The following is a 9,154-nucleotide window of genomic DNA, read 5'->3' as shown; positions in this document are numbered from 1 at the left end:
TCATTGCCTTATTGTTAAATGTCTTATGTTTTACATTGTACATCAGTTAAGTTTGATGTTTTATTTTACTTTAAAATGAACTTGGATCCCAAGCACTTTAAGTACCTACTTGATGAGAAGACCCTCAGTCATGTCTGCCCCTTTGCGACCCCATAGACTGTAGCCTCTGTCCATGGAATTCTCCAGGCAAGAATACTGGAGTGGATTGCCATTCCCTTCTCCAGGGGATCTTCCTGACTCAGGGATTGAAACCAGGTCTCCTGCACTGCAAGCAGATTCTTTACCGTCTAAGCCACCAGGTTAGCCCATACTTGACGAAAGCCTTTTGAATTTGCACAGACCATATGCCACATCCCTGTTTCATTACTAGGTTGGACAGCAGCATGTAATATGCAATAGTTGACACTCCAAAAATGAAATTTGTACCATTTTCCTCAGTTTGAGGGCTTCCCTGATAGCTCAGTTGGTAAAGAATCTGCCTGCAATGCAGGAGACCCTGGTTTGATTCCTGGGTCTGGAAGATGCGCTGGAGAAGGGACAGGCTACCCACCCCAGTATTCTTGGGTTTCCCTTGTGATTCAGCTGGTAATGAATGCGCCTGCAATGCGGGAGACCTGGATTTGATCCCTGGGTTGGGAATATCCCCTGGAGAAGAGAATTCCATGGACTTGTATAGTCCATGGGGTCACAAAGAGTCAGATACAAGTGAGCAGCCTTCACTTTCACTTCATCAGTTGATTGGTGCATGATTCTCTTGAAATCAAGAGGCTTAAGATTTCTGTAATTTTGGTATAGACTTTTTAAATTTATACATTGCCTCTCAAAGAGAAATGAGCAAGCAAGTATAGTAGAAATACAAAATTATGCCTGGGAAAGGTGTATACAAATATGACAACTGGAAAAGTCAAGGAATTTTTAATTGAAGCTCACAAAAACTACCTGATGATAAGTCTGAAGCTTTGACTCTGTAAGTTCCTCCTCTTTTTCTTTCTTTCTTTGTATTGTGGAGAATTGCACACATATAAAACTAGACCAAACTCTGTATATCGTATGTCACCCAGCTTCAACATTTATCAGTATTTTCCCAATCTTGTTTCATCTGGGCCTCCAGTTACTTCCCCTTCTCATCCCAGCCATCAGATACTTTCATCTCTAGTTCAGTTATTAATTTATTTTATAAGTTATTTGAATCAGGAAAGTGATGTTTACATATTTGTGATTGATGTCTCATGACTTTCAATCTGTAGATTTTCTTACTATCTCTTTTTTTTCCTTTCTTGTGAAATTAGGTCATTTGTCCTATAGAATCTCCTGTCTGGCTTGTGTTGGTCATTTCCTCATAGTATCATTTTTCACAGTTTCTTCTGAATTCATATTTCCTCCAAATTGGTATTTGGATATAGAAACTTTATGAGACTCCAGTTCCTTTGAATTGTTTTGACCGCACCGTGCAGCATGTAAGATCTTAGATCCCCACCCAGGATTTGAACCCATGCCCCCGTGCAGTGGAAGTGCAGAGTCTCAACCACTGGACTGCCAGGGAAGCCCCAGTGTATAATTTTAAATAAGCTATTGAACCATTACAGGATACCATAATTATAAAGTAATATGAGTTTACTTATATGACGGGTAAGTATGTTTAAATTGATGTTTGCAAAAACTATATTCCCTAGGATTTCAAAGGAAATGTTATGTCTACCTACACATTTAATAAACGGTGCTGTTGCCTGTTGTATTCTTGATGCTGTGTATTTATTTCTCTAACGTACTTTCTGTTGGCAGTGCCTGGTTGCATTTGCTATAGGGTGGAATGTCTCTGGAAATGTTTGTTTTCTTACCTGATCTCCTATTATAAACTTTTTTACCTGGTCTCTTTTGTAGATTTTTTAAGTCACTTTTGCTTCAGATCTCTGCTTTTCTTTTTTTTTCTCTCTAATTCTGTAGTTTTTCTTAATATAAAGACAGAAGACTGCAGGGAACCTTTAGATCTTTTTAAAAATAAGTATTGATATTTTAAATTTTCTGCAAATATACTGAAACCCTGGGGAAAACAGTTAGGACCTTAGGTGTCTGGCTAAAGGGCTTAGGTCTTCCTTGCTGAGCCCCAGTGCCAGGGCAAACTGGATTATTGTTCAGGAAGAGACAGAGGATCGACCTGAGCTAGGAGCTGTCAGCAGATGAAATAGGAAGATGACACAGAGGACATGCTCATTAAATGATTACTGAAGGATTGGAGAAGACAGTTTGAGTGAGAAACATCTTCAGGATGAAAGAAGAGTTCCCTCACAACCAGATGCTCAGTAAGGAACCGAGGCATTCATTGGTTAGACAAGCTTGAAGTCTCTGGGGGCCTAGGGGAGATATGAAGAACTTTACCTGAGAGGAGATACCTCACCTGATCTCCCTGCAGGTGGGAAAGCAAACCTCCATCTGGAAGAGATGCTCAGCGCATCTCCTTTCCCCACAGGCATCATGAGCGAACAGGCTGTATTGAAAACCTGCAACTCTTAAGGGAATTATTAAACATAAAAGGCAGAAGAGTTGCTTCTTTTAGTCAGAAAAGTGGGGAGAGACGTTGCCTTTATGTCCACAAATATGTATTGAGCACTAGCAAGGGGAATACAAAAAGTGGGAGAAAAAAATTCTGCATTAAATGTGTTTTATTATGCAGCAGAAGAGACCTCAAAGCGAAAGCAGATTACAATATGAGTTCCCCTGGAGGCTGTGACCAGCAGTGCTTCTGGAGTTCTAAGCAAGAAGCCTACAGTCCAGACTTTGGCCTTGATGAATCAGTAAAATTTCCGAAAGATTTTGGGATCTGACATAAGGTTGCCGAGGGTTTTTTTTCTGCTCAGTTCACTTAAGTTGTGTCTGATTCTGCGACCCCGTGGACTGCAGAACACCAGGCTTCCCTGTCCATCACCAACTCCTGAAGCTTACTCAGGCTCATGTCCATTGAGTCGGTGATGCCATCCAACCATCTCATCCTCTGTTGTCCCCTTCTCCTCCCGCCTTCAGTCTTCCCCAGCATCAGGGTCTTTTCCAGAGTCAGTTCTTTGCATCAGGTGGTCAAAGTATTGGAGTTTCAGCTTCAGCATCAGTCCTGTTAGGGGAAGCGCACTGACTGAAGCCGCCCACCCCGGCCAGGCACCGCAGTAACCATTTGCATGAGTTGTTTTACAACAGGAGGTCCTGGTTACGAACAGGGAACTAATAAGCCACCACCAACCGGAAGAGTTCAGGAAAGGTAAAAAAGAGACACCACATGTCTGACCATCTACCAGAATCCTTCTCCCTGGCATCCATCTTGGCTGAACAAGCCACCAAAAGGAAGGATTCTGAGTCAGAATGATTGGCTAAAGACAGCCTGAAAACTGATCCCATCACCATAAAACCCAAGACTGCAAGCCACGAGGCAGAGCTGTTCTGGGTTCCCTTACCCTACTGCTCTCCACCCTGGCGCCCTTTCCCAATAAAATCTCTCGCTTTGTCAGCACATGTGTCTCCTCGGACAATTCATTTCTGAGTGTTAGACAAGAGCCCAGTTTTGGGCCCTGGCAGGGGGTTCCCCTTCTTGGAACACTTCCAATGAATATTCAGGAGTGATTTCCTTTAGGATTGCCTCCTTTGATCTCCTTGCAGTCCAAGGAATTCTCAAGAGTCTTCTCCAACACCACAGCTCAAAAGCATCAATTCTTTGGTGCTCAGCTTGCTTTATAGTCCAACTCTCATCCATACATGACTATTGGAAAAACCATAGCCTTGACTAGATGGACCTTTGTTGGCAGTTTTTTCTGCTAATTAACTTTTAAGAAGTACTTGTTATGTTGCCCTAATTTTTCTTAATTCACCTCAAACCTGTGCTAACAGTCGCAGGGTATCTATGTTTTACAGTCATGGAAATGAACAGGTGTGGGCAGCAAAGAAAGGACAGTTGTTGGGAATGCACCTCGTCCCCCATCCCCACCTGTTGGAGCAAAAGTGGTCCAGTACTTGGTAGGTTCCAGGATTCCTCCCGGAGAGTTTTTGTTAGCCATTAAGAGAATCCTCCACCAAACAGTACAGGTTGTCCAGAGAAGGTCAAATACTTGAAAACAATGTAAAAACATGAATATATGTTTCCCTTCAATTAAGACAAAAGTTTGAGAAAAACAGCTTTGATTTCTTCTATCTAAGTGACCTCAGTGATCAAAGCATTCATTTTTAACCTGTGCCAAGACATCCCACTTAGTTGGGTTTCTTTCTTTTTTTTTTCCTGGCCTCACCACACCGCTTATGGGATAGTAGTTCCCTGACCAGGGATTGAACCCATACCCCCTGCAGTGGAGTCTTAACCACTGGACCGCCAGGGAAGCCCCTTGGTTGGATTTCTTATTGAAAGGCAAGTATCCTCTCACTTAACACCCTTAATAGGAATTACTGGTTTGGGGGGCAGACTGAGTGCAGAGGCAATAGAAATGCAAACACCCTCTGAATGCAGACCAGAGGATGCCAGCCTCTGTCTTTGCAAATGCTGAGCACTCATTCAGATGCAGACTATTCCACTTTTAGCTAGGAGCTGAGAAGTGTTAGATCTACAGACCTCTTAGTCTCGGTCACCCTTGGGGGTGGAAATCTCTTATTATGCACATAATTTAACACATATTCCCCTGAATTTAGCCTCAATCTCCTGGCTGATGACCGTCAAATTCTATCTGCATCCAGCTCTGACTTTTCTACTAATTCCCAGATTCACATTTTCATCGCTTAATTAACATCTCAGATACCTCAAGTTTAAGGTATTCAAAATGGAACTCTTGGTTTCCCTCTACATCTGCTCCCCCTGCCTGGACTTCCTGGGGACTTGGAAGCGCCCCTCCCTCCATTTCCACTGCAGCCATCTTCACGCATCTCCATGGCCTCTCACCCTCCCCACTGCAGGTTATCTGCCCACTTGCCCTCTGGCTTCTATCCATTCTCTCCATGGCACTGAAGGTGATCCTACAGCTAAGTCAGATGGGTTCACACTGCCCTTTACAAAGGGCAAACATGGATGAACCTAGAAAACATGCCAAATAAAAGAAGCCGCCACTTAATGTATGAAAGTGAAAGTCACTCAGTCATGTCTGACTCTTTGTGACTCCATGGGGTAGTCCATGGAATTCTCTAGGCCAGAATACTGGAGTGGGTAGCCTTTCTCTTCTCCAAGAGATCTTCCCAACCCAGGGCCAGAATCGGCAAATCCATATGGACAGAAAGCAGATTAGCAGTGGCCAGAGGTGGGGGTGGGGTGGGTGGAGGGAGGAATAGAAATTCAAATTACAATGTTAAATGAATTTTACCACAATTAAGACAACTGTCTATGGCTTCTTAGTGCAGTCTTTAAAACCAGACTCCTTACGATAGTCCACAAAGCCCTGCATGGTGCCCCCTGGCTCCCCGTGCTCACATTGTGAGCCTTGCCTGCAGGCCTGCTCCCAGCAGCCTTGCCACGCCTGCCTCCAGCCCCCTGCTCGGGCTGTTCCCTCCACCCGCGCTCTGTCGCCAGCTCCACCAGGGCACTGGCTCCTTCTCCACCGCTGAGGGCCCTTTCCTGCCCACCCCACCTCTGCATCAGCTCTTTGCTTCCTTCCTCACACTGATCACAGCAGTATCTACTTACTTGTTTGCTTGTTTTCCTGTTGCCCCCATTAAACTATGTGAGTTATGAGGACAGGACCAAGTCTGTCCTGTATTTCCAGAATGTATGCAGCACCTGGTTACTGCAATCTCAAAAATTACAAGATGAATGAAAAAAAAAAAAAAACTGAGATTTGAGTGTAGAATAAATGAATGAATGAAGCTCTGCATGTTAAGAATACAGGACCCTCTCTTTGAACTTTGTAATAGAGGATGACGTGCATACTGCCTACGTATGGTCATACGGGCAGGAACTGGAGAGAGTAGCTATAAGTCAAGCAGGTGTTTCTCAGGAGACTAACTTGTCTTTAGGACTTGGCTAAAAGCTGCTGGTGACAGACTGTAAAACTTGGCCTGCCTCTGAGGAATGCACAACTTCTTCAGCAGCGAGCTCCCCTCTTTTAGCACAAAGGCTCATTCAGGAGAAAAACAAGTGTTTACAGGCTGCGTTTTTTTCTCCTCTCAGTCTAGATGACATGAGCTATACTGAATGCTATGAAGAGACAGATATTCTTACAATGAGGTAACCTAGTTTATTGACTAGAAGAATTTCATCAAAGAAATTGTGCCTTATTACTAGGAAAACAATTGGGTCTGTGCTGAGCAAGCAGCTTTCTCACATTCTTACCATATTTTCACATTATGCTCTAGTTCACCCTATGGTCTTCCATGCATTAGCTCATTTTTCCTTTTAATTAACTTCCCCAGGTGGGTATTCCCATTATTTCCACTTTGCAGATGAGGAAACTGAGATTCAGAGAGGCCAGATAAGTTGGCCCAGAGTCACAGCTTAGCTGAAGCACTGCAGCCAAACATCTTCATACTCTGTTTATCTTGGAGCAAGTTATTGGGCCTCACTAAGCTCCCTTTGCTTGCTTTGTTCCAATGCAATCCCATCTACCTGGGGGATTGCTGTGCAAATTGAATGAAATAGTGCATAGAAAATGCCCAGCTATGGTCATAAGCCTTTAATCAGGTTTGCTATTATTGTGATTTTTTCCACTTAATGTCAGGTTGATACTGCCCTTTCCAGGTGGCCTGGAGGGGAGTGAGGGCCCCCTCTCTGCTCTACAGCCAGTTTTCCTGAAAGTCTGGAGACCTGGCCCATGGAGATGAGGGCTGGGATCCCAGGGCCAAGGAGGCCACAAACTCGGGTCCTTCCAGCCTCTCCTTACATGCTCTTCATACCATACACGTGCTCACACATACACATGCTCGGTGCAATGGAATTTTCAGCTTGAATTAGAGAAAGGAATGTATACTGAGACCCACAATAGCCAGAAAACTAATGCAGCCTGGCTCCATTCCCAGGGCCAGAACGTCCCGGGTGTCGTCCACACCCAGTCACCTCTGACCAACCACCCAGCCGCTCAGCTCTTCTCCAGGAACCGCCCTCTCTCAGGGCAGGGTGTCTCTTGGCAAGACTCAAAGGGCAGGGGGTGAAAGGGCCCAGAGAAGAGAGGAAAATAGAAAGCCCTCTCCCTGCCCCCCTCCGGTCCCCCACCCCCACTCCCCCAAGCGCTGCCCCTCAAGATGAGCCCCTGGGACCTCAGCACTTCAGCCAAGGCTGGAGACAGAAACTGCAATGATAATGGAAAATTAAAGCAATTCTGGAGATACAAGTAGCCCCTCAAACCCTCCTCATTGTAGGTGAATGAGAATTGTCTCTGTTCTCTACCTTGTACAGCCGTAACAACCAGGTATCTTTATAAACTTTCATGTTTGCCAAAGCCTTGAGCCGATTAATAAAGAGCAGCTAATCTTTGTGCACTTTCATGCTCTTATCCCTGCAGAGCACTGTCTGCCCTGTGCCCTGGGTGTTGCCCTTTGCAGTAACTGTGTACCCTGTTCTTTCACAGAAAATGAGCTCAGTGATTTTATTTTTCCCTTTGGAAATCTCCAGTGATGAGAGTAACTCTGTAGCGTTTAGATTGCTTAAAAACTGGTTCATAAAATTTTTAAAATTTTCAAGAGGTATTCCCATCATGCACCTGAATTTACAATGTAGCACTGTCTTCTTACTGAGTATTCCCTTGTAAAGGAATCAGTGTTTAATTACAAAAGTGAGTGGAAAGTATAGATGATTGCCCCCTCCTGACTGATACTGCTTTGCTTTAAGACCAACATACGATCTCAATTTTAATTCAGCATCTTTAAAATATAATTTAGGTTTTCACTACCAAATACATTGCAAGGGTGTAATAAAGAGGGGGGAACTTCCCTGGTGGTCCAATGCCTAAGACTTCACACTCCCAGCGCAGGGGACCTGGATTCGTTTCCTGGTTGGGGAACTAGATCCCACATGCCTCCATTAAGACCCGGCACAGCCAAAGAAATAAATAAAAATAAATACTTTAAAAAATTAAAAATAATAGGGGGAAGTGTAACCTATAAACTGAGAGACATAAAAGCGGTCTCAATTTAAACAAACAAGCCTAGACAATATATGACACGAAACAGAAGGCTGATTTCTGATTTGATACTTGAAAATAAAAGGACTTACTTTTAAATTTTTTTAAATTCTTGGCTGCAATGGGTCTTCACTGATGTGTCCTAGGATCACATGTGCTAAACTTACCGAACTCATTCTGCAGGATGTGGCTCTCAGGCCATTATTGTTTCATTGTTTGGGGGTCTGTCTCACACTTCTGTTGCATGGTTTTGTTGCTAAGCAAGCCTGTTGGTTTTATGGTTAAGCAAACCTGCCTTCTTAAGTAATCATTAACTTATAGGAGTCTCCTGTACTTTTTCTATTTATAATCCCCTAGTGGTATTAACTATTTAGGCACCTGCTCTGTCCCTATCACTCTGAGGAATGTAGACACTAAAAAACTCGATGAAGAAGCACGCAGGATGAGTCGAGTGACTTGTCCAGGGTAACTAACCCAACTCCAGGGCTGCACTGGGCCTGCCTGCCTCCGCGGAGCCCACCCCATGAGAGGGGTACTCTGAGAGAGTGAAGCTCTCAGAGTCTCAGAGGGGACGCTGAGAGAATGCAGTAAATGTTAGTGAAAGAATGTATCTGTCGGGTGAGGATCATAGCCACATCTCACAGGTTTCCAGGGTTAAGAGACAGCACTGGTCCCTTGAACCACTGTTCTCAGTATCTTTGGAACATCACTGGAACAGGACTGCCCTTGGAACTTTGCTAGGTGTCGTTCCTGCCATTGGCAGGATTCAGAGGATGATTGGCAATGTCATAAATGGTGCCAGCTTTGTCACAAAGGTCATCTGTGCCGCAGTGCCCTAGGGGTGCCCGCCTTCATGCTACAGGCCCTCTCTGAATTCACCGAGGACAGCCTTGGCAAACTGCTGGTGGGACTGAGGATCGAATGGTTCCCAGGTGCTCTGCAGGGAGGACTCTCCCAGTGGGCACTCACCCCAGGCCCTTAGGCTGGAAGGAGTTAGGGAACACAGACAGAGGGAACTCAGAGGCTGCAAGCTGTGAATATCTTTGCTGAAATTCCGTCTCTCATAGTACCTTTTTCTTTCATTG

At 44.4% G+C, this 9,154-nt stretch overlaps 1 long non-coding RNA gene across 2 annotated transcripts; it reads right to left on the bottom strand.

Moving 5' to 3' along the window:
* Positions 1-2,642: 2,642 nt before the first annotated feature.
* Positions 2,643-8,331, bottom strand: LOC138415302 (uncharacterized). 2 transcript variants are annotated; one of them, XR_011247176.1, is made up of 3 exons: positions 8,162-8,315; positions 3,968-4,087; positions 2,643-3,103 (listed from the first exon to the last, which is right to left on the bottom strand). It is a non-coding gene; the product is annotated as an uncharacterized lncRNA (long non-coding RNA). The 2 variants fall into 2 exon arrangements; XR_011247177.1 differs by lacking the exon at positions 3,968-4,087 and having other exon boundaries at positions 8,162-8,331.
* Between the last annotated feature and the right edge of the window lie 823 nt (positions 8,332-9,154).

This window comes from Ovis canadensis, chromosome 11 (assembly GCF_042477335.2).
Source record: "Ovis canadensis isolate MfBH-ARS-UI-01 breed Bighorn chromosome 11, ARS-UI_OviCan_v2, whole genome shotgun sequence".
Classification (NCBI taxonomy): Eukaryota; Metazoa; Chordata; class Mammalia; order Artiodactyla; family Bovidae; genus Ovis; species Ovis canadensis.
The sequence above is the reverse complement of the archived record's forward strand: the minus strand, read 5'-3'. Positions and strand labels throughout refer to the sequence as shown.